Genomic DNA, 10,410 nt, shown 5'->3' with positions numbered 1-10,410 from the left:
GAGAAAAGTTTAGAAATAATAATGCAAATTAATGTCAGCAGTATACCTGTGTGCTTTAGTCGAAATCATGTTGCCCTGGGCTTGAATGAAACATCTGCTATTTTTAAAATGTGTGACATTAATTAATCTACTTAATTTCTCTGGCTTCAACTTATATTTTGAGGTAATTATATTACTCTTTAAAAGTAATACACATGTGGTTAAAAATTTAAACATACAATATAGTGTGCTATAAAAAAGTATGTGTTCATCTCACCTTGGCCCCTGGTTACCCTCCATAGAGGCAAATACTCTTAATATCTTGAGATGATTCACTCCAGAGAGATCATATATGGATACAAGCATACATGCACACATATTTTAGTATATCTCAATCTGTTAGGTTTAAATGATATATTATTTTAATAAACATTTATTTAATGACTGACAAGACTGAACATACCTTCATTTAATTAAAAGCTGTTTGAATTTACTTTTCTATAAACTGGCTACTAATGTCCTCTCCTCATTTTCCTCCTGGTTTTTACATATATTTTCTAATTGATTCCTAAGAACACTTAATATATCTAAAAACATAGCCCTTTATTATATACCATATGTTTTAGTATGTTACAAATATTCTTCCCAGCTTGTCGTTGATTTTATTTACAAAAGTCTAAGGCAGGAATGTTTAATTTTTATGTAGACATATTTATCATCTTTTATGGCTTCAGCTTTTGTGTCATATTTAAAAAGGTTCTTCTCATTCCAAGATTAATTTTTAAATTCTCATATTTCTTTTAGTACGTTTAGTGGTTCCTTTCGTAAAGTTAAATCTGTGACCCTATTGGATTTCATTTTGGTATAAAGCCTGAGGTAGGAATTAATTTATTATTTTCCAGAAAGCCAGGCAATTGTTCATCATTAGTTATTGAATAAATCATTTTTTGCAGGAGGGGGATGAATTTGAAATGCTTCTTTTATAACAAGCCACATTACCATGAGGCTTTTGGTATATATCTCAACTCTTCATTTGTTCCATTGATGTTCTATTTTTATGCACCAGTAAAAATTTGTTTCAATTAATGTAGCATTATATTTTAATACCTTGTAGAACTAACTTCACCTCAGAAATCTTCTATTTCTAAATTGTTTTCTATTCATAAAATTATTTGTGTGTTAGTTTCACTGTGATAAAATTAATGTAAAAATTAATAAATGGAGATTTGCCACCTTTAAAATATTAAGACTTCCTATCAAAAAAGTATATAATTATATTTGTTCAATTCCTATTTTTTCTCTCTGTATTCTTTTAAACATATCTGTATCCTTTATATATATCTTGACCATTCCTTAAGTTTATTGTTATCACATTTTATCATTTTGTTCCCATAACAAATGCTACTTTTATTACTTTATATTTTAAAGTAACTTTTACTTGTACATAAGAAAATATCTGGTTTGTGTGTATTAATGCTATAGCCAGCTCTTTTACTTATTGTTGGTAATTGAGCCCCTAAGCATGCGAAAATATATCCCTAGAAAATATATCCCTATATATCCCTTGTGGCAAACAAGCGATCATGAATGTGTTTCTAGTACAGAACAATTAAAAATGTTGGATACAATCTTTAGCCCTTAAGTGAATAACTAAACTGGCAAGAAACTGAGCCCCTAAGCATGCGAAAATATATCCCTAGAGAGTAAACATAGTACTGTCATTGTCAGCAACTTCAGGAGCATCCAATATTTGCTGATGGCCTGGAGTTTAACGGGTCACTTCTGGTTAGGGGATTGAAGGCTAAGGAAGATTTTGGCTGAGAGACTCCTGCATGAATCCAGAACCTCCCAAAGTGACTCTTTCAATAAAAGGGTAAAGACATTATTATTATATTATAATATTATTGATTATAATTTATTAATTAATAATGTATTAATTAATTGACACACAAAACAACCAGCAGTGGAGAAGAAATGTTTAGCTATCTTAGACTTGGTTCTAGGTAGAGGGGTTTGGGAAAATTTTTCCCTGAGAATTCAAAATCATAAGCAAGTCTTTACAAGGGTTTGGGGATGGATTTCAAAGAATTCAGTGACCTGAAAAACCCAGAGCTAAGAATTTAATTTGAACTAGTCCTGGCTAGGCAATGCCCCTAGGTGACTGTCAGAAACAAAAATAAATCATACATAATGGAGAACACTTTAAACTTGAGCCTCAAAAAATTCCTACAGCCAAAATTCCAAAGAACATGGGTTAATGAAAAATATATTAAGTGAGGAAATAAACCACCATGAGCAAGAGTCAACAGAATGTAAAAAAAAACACCCCACTATACATTAAGCCCACTAAGACCACTGGACTAGAAATTATTACATACAGGATATAAAATAGGTACACTTGAAATCCTTAAAGAAATACAAGACTCAAGTATAACTAAGAAACAAAAGGCTATGAAAAATGACCAGGGAAGATAAAAAATGTACCAAAGAGCTTTTAGAAATCAAATTAGAAACTCAGCAGACAAAATAATAGATTGGACTCTAACAGCTGATTGAAAATAGTGAAGATAAAATCAGTGAACACAAAGGGCAGAGTAAAGAGGTCTAATAAAAGTCTAATCAGACTTCCTGAGGGAGATAACAATTAGGGAAAGACAATATTCAAAATGACATTGGCAATTGGGAGATTGGGTTTGACATATACACACTACTATATATAAAATAGATAACTAATAAGAACCTGTTGTATAGCACAGGGAATTCTACTCAATACTCTATATAATGGCCTATATGGGAAAAGAATCTAAAAAAAAGAGTGGATATATGTATATGTATAACTGAATCACTTTGCTGTACACCTGAAACTAACACAACATTGTAAATCAACTATACTCCAATAAATTTTTTTTAAAAAATGGCATTGGCTGAGAATTTTGCAGAATGATGAAAACACAAACCCTCAGATTCACAATCCCAATGAAATTCAAATAAGTTAAAGAAAAAAAGACACCTAAATACACAGTGAAACTGTAGATTGCCAAGACAAAGAGAAGTTCTTAAAAGGAGCTAGAGATTAAAAACAACAACAACAACAACAACAAAAACAGATAACTTAAGTGGAATGACAATTTGATTGAGACCATCAGAAGATGGGGATAATATCTTCAAAATGCTAAGAGAAAACAATTGTCAACCTAGAGTCATACAGTCAGTGAAATATCTTCCAATGTGAAATTAGCACATTTCTCACAAACTAAAAGATCTCTCTTCTAAAGAAATTTCTAAAAACTTTGACACACACACACACACACACACACACACACACAAGATTCCAAAAGGAAGGGCTAAGACGCAGGAAAGAATGCTAAGAAGAGACATTGGTAAACATGTAGGAATATCTGTACTGAGAACAATCATGTCCTGGTTGTGGTGGTAAAAATAGAAATTTTTTTCATAGAGCATTTTAGAAGACTATCATATTTTATGAGACACACTCTGGGAAACGCTACTGATTAATGGCAGGTGGGGTGCCAGAACCAGCCTCTTTGCTGATGTGGTTAGTGAGTACAGGTGCCCACCCACTTATTCTGAAGTACTCATTTTATGGATAAAATTATTGGTTATAATAGTGCTCATCAGTCTGGAGATCAATTTGTTGAACTATGAATGCCATGGGTATGCCTTATAAAAAGCTAGGAGTCACAGCCATGCAAAACTATGAGAATTAGTCTCTTAAATCTTGACATATTTGTATTAAGGGCCAGAGAAGAACATGGCAATGAATATAGTATAAAACCAGTTATATCATCATTGAACTTTTACATCCTTAACTACCATGATGAAATTCTAAGGTTCCTGTTTTTTAAAACATAAGAAAAATCATTATAATACCATCATGAGATCATTTCTAACCCAGTGCTGTCAGTCATTACTACCAGTTGAAATATAGTTATGCCTTTCAGCTGTTGCTTAGTAATGATATTAAGTCTGAATTTTCTTGCAAAAGCAATTTATTCATGTCACCACTTACTGCTGTAAGCTTGTTTATGGCTTTTTAAAATGGGATCTGTTTCACCATTTGGTTCTTTCTTCAGCACATTTTGCTTGCTTTTTGTAAAACACATACATTTCCACAATGCAATCACAAAAGATGACAAAGGAGAAGAACTGAACTACAATGTAAAGTAACTTCTCAAAGTATTTACATATGATGACCAGATTTACAAAGAGGGAAGGGGAAGCACATTGAAACCATAGTAAACTAAAGTAAACTTTTTATTTTGCCTCTTGAAAAGGAAAAATCAGGTAAAATAAAATCTCAAGTTCTGTATCTTGATTGTGGAGGTGAATGTGATAAAATGACAGAGAACTATACACACCCTTTATACCAATTTCAGTTCCCTGCTTTTGATATTTTAGTACTGTTACCTAAAATGTAACCAGTGGGGGAAATTGATGAAGGGTATACAGGATTTCTCTGTATCATCCCTGAAACTTCCTGTGTATCTATAATTATTTCTAAATAAAAAAGCTTTTTTTAAAATCTATTTCCTCACCTCTCAATTTTAAAAAGGATGAAGACAGGGATTTTTCTTCAATTCTGGGGAAAATGCAGTGCAGGCTTGGCCTTCTGATCTCCATTCTGAGGGTTCACCACCTCTCCCAGGTGTCTCATCTTTCCTTCAAAATACCAACTGCCAGTGTAAGAAGCACTCTTCCCACCTGAGCTCACAGACACAAATCCCAGAGCCCATATACGTCTCAGCAAAGCAGATACTGAAAGCTTGTGAATGAGTAATGTAAAGGGCTAAGAAAACCAACTTATCTCATTTATATTGCCTGTCAGTTCATCCTTGCCACGATTAAATAACCTGCTACTGCCCATCAAATCATTAACCCCTTTATGCATGTAATCTCACTAAATCCTCTCTACTCACCATGGGACTGATAAGATCATACTTATTTACATTTGGCCATAGGCCCAGGCACCATGTTGCTTGGCCAGAGATTCAGAATTCATTTAGGCTCTAATCTCCAAAAAACATTTGAGTAGCCAGATAAAAATTGTGCTTAGAGAACTCACAAAGGAGGAGATGTGAGCACAGGATCTATAATATTAAGATTTTTCATTTCCTGAAGGAAATAATGCCATTTGCAGCAACATGGATGGACCTAGACATTATCATACTAAGTGAAGTCAGAAAGAGAAAGACAAATACCATATGATATCACTTATATGTAGAATCTAAAAAATTATATAAATGAACTTATTTACAAAACAAACAAACTCACATAGAAAACAAACTTATGATGTGACATGTTTTTAATGAAAAATATCATAATTATTAAATGTACATAGTTACATAGTTTAAAATGTGAAATAGAGTATATGTATACCTGATTCACTTTGCTGTACATCTGAAACTAACACAACATTATAAATCAACTATACTCCAAAAAAAATTTTTTTTAAATGAAAAAAAAAAAAAAAAAGGAAACAAACTTACAGTTACCAAAGGGGAAAGGGGTGGGGGGAGGGATAAATTAGGAGTTTGGGATTAACAGATACATACTACTATATATAAAATAAATAAACAACAAAGTCCTATTGTATAGAACAGGGAACCATATTCAATATCATGTAATAACCTATAATGGAAAAGAATCTGAATCACTTTGCTGCACACCTGAAACTAACACAACATTGTAAATCAACTAAACTTCAAAAGAAGATTTTTTTTGTTTCCCATTGCTGGGCATTAAGTTATGTATTTTACAAGGAATATCTCATCTGATTACCCCAATAACCTATGACATAAGCCCTTTTATCATTGTTAGTTCTTTCCTCTTTAACAGAGAAGGAAACTGAGGCTTAAAGTAGTCAAGGACCCTGCTGAGGCAAGTAGAAGACCTAGGATTTGAATCCAGGGATTCTCAATTCATAGCTCTGCTCTTAATGACCTTGTAATTTGGTCAACACTAAGAGCATCGTGGATGTGATAAAGCAACATTTTTGGTATCATCGGTATAGATATTACCCAGACCTAAGTTTCCAAATAACTAATAACCACAGAATACGAGTTCATTACTTCATCCACTCATACAATAGAGAATGTTACCAGATGGTCTGAAAAAATAATTCCATAGTTATATGTTTTATTAATATCACATATTAATGCTAATGTTGTTTATTAATATTTATCTATATTAAACATGCATACATTTCCTTACAAAATTAAAAAGTTTTTAAACAATAGGACCACTTAGAAATTGCAATATTCAATTATGTGTTGTAAATCTTCAAGATGGGAGTATATATATTTCTCGAGCATATTTAACCATGGAAAATTCCCCACCCCCTTCCATGGCACATCTTTCACATTTTTGGACACTAATTTCCATAGAACTCAGCTGGAGAAATAATATCCTTCCTCTATTCTGAATTATGCTTTTGTTCTCTTTCCCCAGAGAAGTCTTGATTTTGTGCCATCACTGCTTCTGATTCATTACTACCCTTGCATTCTACTGTCTTCTTTGAGTTTTTCTTTCTTTTTATTTCTTATTCCTTTTTTCTCCCTTTTTGGGAATCTCCCTGATTCTCAGCTTTGGCAAGAGTGGGTTTGACTCCTCAGCCTCAGTGAGCACGGAGTGTGCACCTCGCTTCTGGCTGGTCCAGACAGCAGATCTGTTCTCACACTGCAACTGGGACTCTTTCTGGCTATCTTTTCTATTGTTTTAGAACAAAGACCTTCTTTTCTTTTTTCCCCCCCCAGAAAAATGACATTCTGAACTGTTCTAAAGCAACTGATGTTATTTTACTGGTATTGATAAAACAAGAGAACTGGATAGTGTATGGTAAATTAACAGATCCTTTACTTATATTAGACTATATATAATACATATTTACTTATATTAGAACCTTGCATGATAAATTTGACGTTTTCCTACAGACATTGAAGAGACAGTAAACATGTAACACTGAACACTGTGGAAAGCTAGATAAAAAAGCTAGAGAAAACTTTTATACCAGAAGATCCAGTGCCTGTATTTTGTCATGTGAACTAAGAAGTTCACCCCTTAAAGCACCAAAAAGAAGCACTTGTAACTGCCTTACATTTCATCAAGCCGATTAAAAAGAAAGGCATTTCATTTTGGGAACTTCAGATTATAATAGCAGCATTAGGTTTAACAAGATAGGTGTATTATGTGATAATAAAAGTCCATTTTCTTGTAATAATAAAAGTACCAAACTTTCTCTTCTTTCCATTTTGAACTCTATTTATTTTAAGAGTAAGGAAGAAAAGAAAAGTGGGAATTATTAATAGCAGACTGAAGCTAATGATAATATAAGCAAAAAAAAATAAATTTAATTTTAAGATTCAGAATGTATTTCAATTCATACAGAGTGGATAATAGCATACATTAGAAACCTTGAAATATATAAAATTCTAACATTAATCAAAATTATTTGTAGCACATTTCTTAACTTTATTAATGAATATTTTTAATTGGCCTTTAGTATAGAATTTGTGATGAAAGAAATTATAAGAAAATCATGAAACACATTCAACTGATTTTGTGACTATTTTGCTAAAATCATGAGCCATTAAAAATAAAAATTAGAACATTCTGTTACTGTAATCATGATTTTGAAAAGAAATTGTCTTTAGTACATTTTGCTTGGAATCTGAAAGTTATCTGAAGCATTTGTTCCCTAATATTTTGCTTATGACAGTTCAATTTAAAGCAGAGAGTTCCTTCTTCCTTGAAATGAACTAATTTTAATGACTACTCTTCCTCCATTTGCTATTCTTGTAAAGCTTCACCAGTTTTAAGTGACTGCTGATGACCTGGGTAATGGAAAGTATTGTAGAGGGTAGTGAACAAAAACAACAAAGGCTAATTAAGGCAGAAAACAATGGAGTTTCATATTTATAAACATAGAAATTTTATATTTTACTAGAATGTGAAAAAAGGCATGAAAGCCCCATTCAGGTGAATATTTCTTGTCAATAGCATCTTATTTTTACCTATTATTTAAATTGATCTTCTCATATTTCCCAAATACCAAAATTGAAATATAATTCATTCCTTTGCTTCCCAATAAAATGTGATTCATAGAAAACACACATACATAAATCAATTTTGCCTTTACTCAACTCTAGGATTGCCAGATAAAATAAAGGCCACTTGGTTAAATTTGAGTTTCAGATAGACAAGTAATTTTTAAAGTATAATGATATCCCAAATATTGCACGGGACATACTTACACTAAAAACTAATTAATTATTTATCTGAAATTCAGATTCAACTAGGCATGTTGTATTTTTATTTACTAAATTTGGCTCTAGTTGACTCCTTTATTGCTTTTATTTCTACAAATCATAGAAAACTCCACAAAGTAGCACTCTTTTTTGTTACATAAAAATCCAGATATAGGAAACTAGTTTCATATACAGAATATGCAGAAGGAAACACATACAGGGGTCCAAAATTGCAGGAATTTTTAGCTATTTCTAATTGGGTCATGAAAGATAGTAGAATTCTAGAAAACAAAAAGACATTGCTTCAAACAATCAGGCTGCAATAATTAATAAAAGTTTAGTACCTTCATTCTAATTTAAATTAGAGTGCCTGAGAAAACTAGCACATAATTTGTCAAGATCTAAGGCAATTACTTAAAGAGAGGAGCAGGTGTAATTGAGCATGCAATCTTGTCATCTTGTCATTCCAAGAGCAAGTAGTTTCTGCCATTGAGGAAGTGTGACTTTGCCAAAAGCATTTGTTGAAACCCTATTTGTGGATGCTCTGGGGAAGGAGGATATTGTCAGAGGGAGGGTCCAGATTGCAAACATAGGAATGTGGCCTCCAAGGTCAATTAATATTAGAAAGTACCCTGGCCAGGGCTGAAAAGTAATACTTCACTTGATGAAACTCAGGAGTTAAAAGATAGAAGACACATTACTTGTTTAGAGAAGTGAACAAGATTTTTAAAAATAGATGGCAATCCTTGGCAATTTAACTGTAACTACTTATCAGGTGTTCTTGTTAAGTCCACCATATCCTCAGTTGTTTTTCATGGGTTTTTTATCTTAATTTTCTTTTTAACTATACAAGATTTACAAAATTAAGCTATTTGATAGGACTACAGCATTTATTTTGCATGATTTCCTTTTTGCTCATTTCTTAACACAAACAGCAAATACCTTTAACACCACCTAAAAAGAGTTACCTATATTTCACGATAAAAGACTTTCAATTAACTTCTGAAGTTTAAAGTAATGAACTGTCAACTATCAGAATAGTGAACTCTGAACCTCGAGCAAACTGAAGATCAAGTTAGCACATCAGCCTCCATCTAACAGAATTCAAAATGCTTTCCTGGAGTTAATATATGCATTACATATTTTCAAGGAGAATAAAATGACAGGTTCTACCAAGGTTGCCTTAACCAGAGTACTGAAAAAAGTTATTTAGCAAGAATATAACTCAAAACATGCACGCATACAAAACTGATGATTTCACTGGATGGGATTTCATTGGATAGATGATTTCACCTCAAAATGCTGATGTTGAGGTCAGTTTTGCTCAACACTGTCCTCACCTCAAATAACTTGAGTCCTTAAACAATTTACAGCTCCTTACATGGGGTCTTTCTTGGGGTTTCTCCTTTCCCCTTTAAATGCACTTTTAAAAAATTATACCATTACATTTATTTTTAAATTTTTTTTTCAACATTTGAAATTTAATTAATGTAATCCACTGTATTAACAGTCTGAAGAAGAAAAGTTGTATAATCATATCAATTTACACAGAAAAAGCATTTCACAAAATGTCATTTAAATGTATTTTAATTCAAATCCTTCCTTCACTGAAATAGCATGAAAGGAACCTCCGGGGCCGTGGTGAAGATTTTTTTCCTTTCAAGACAACAGGTATTTGCTAAGTTTCAAGGAAGCACCTGTACTAATTGTATTTCCTGCTCATGTGCTGCTTTTGTTTGCAATAAAAGAATTCATCTCAGGTGAGTTAACCTTGCTTTTTAGAGAGGGCATCTGCAGTTATCTTGGTGCGGATTGTAAATCAAAACATGTTGAGCCTTTAAAGAGGGAAATAAAGAGGTGCTGACAAGAGGGGATGCCAGTAGGATTAGGTGACTTTCTCACCACTTGTATTATCAGGACAGAGAACAACTGAGTCACATTAAATTACAGGGGGGAGAAAGAGTACCAGAAATTCCACAGATGGGAGGTTGACTGGCATCTTCAGTAAGCCTGGGAAGAGGAGGGGTCTTCAAGGCCTGAAAACCCTCCTTAGCCTCAGGCTTCTATAATTGACCAAGATTTTTTAGCTTGTGATTTGATCCAGCCATACTCTGTTAGAGGCACTTGCCCCCAACTGAGACCAAGGCTGGAGTGAATAAGAATTAGG

The 10,410-nt window shown here is 32.8% G+C and overlaps 1 protein-coding gene and 1 long non-coding RNA gene across 2 annotated transcripts in view; both read right to left on the bottom strand.

The window, feature by feature from the left end:
• LOC309665639 overlaps window positions 1-10,410 on the bottom strand; it is a 272,601-nt gene that overhangs the window by 5,280 nt on the left and 256,911 nt on the right. The window lies entirely within an intron of this gene.
• The window catches only part of SEM1 (SEM1 26S proteasome subunit), a 294,022-nt gene that overhangs the window by 171,225 nt on the left and 112,387 nt on the right, over window positions 1-10,410 (bottom strand). The window lies entirely within an intron of this gene.

Source organism: Balaenoptera physalus (assembly GCF_965194825.1).
Source record: "Balaenoptera physalus genome assembly, chromosome: 8".
NCBI classification, from domain to species: domain Eukaryota; kingdom Metazoa; phylum Chordata; class Mammalia; order Artiodactyla; family Balaenopteridae; genus Balaenoptera; species Balaenoptera physalus.
This window is presented reverse-complemented; position numbering and strand designations above follow the sequence as displayed.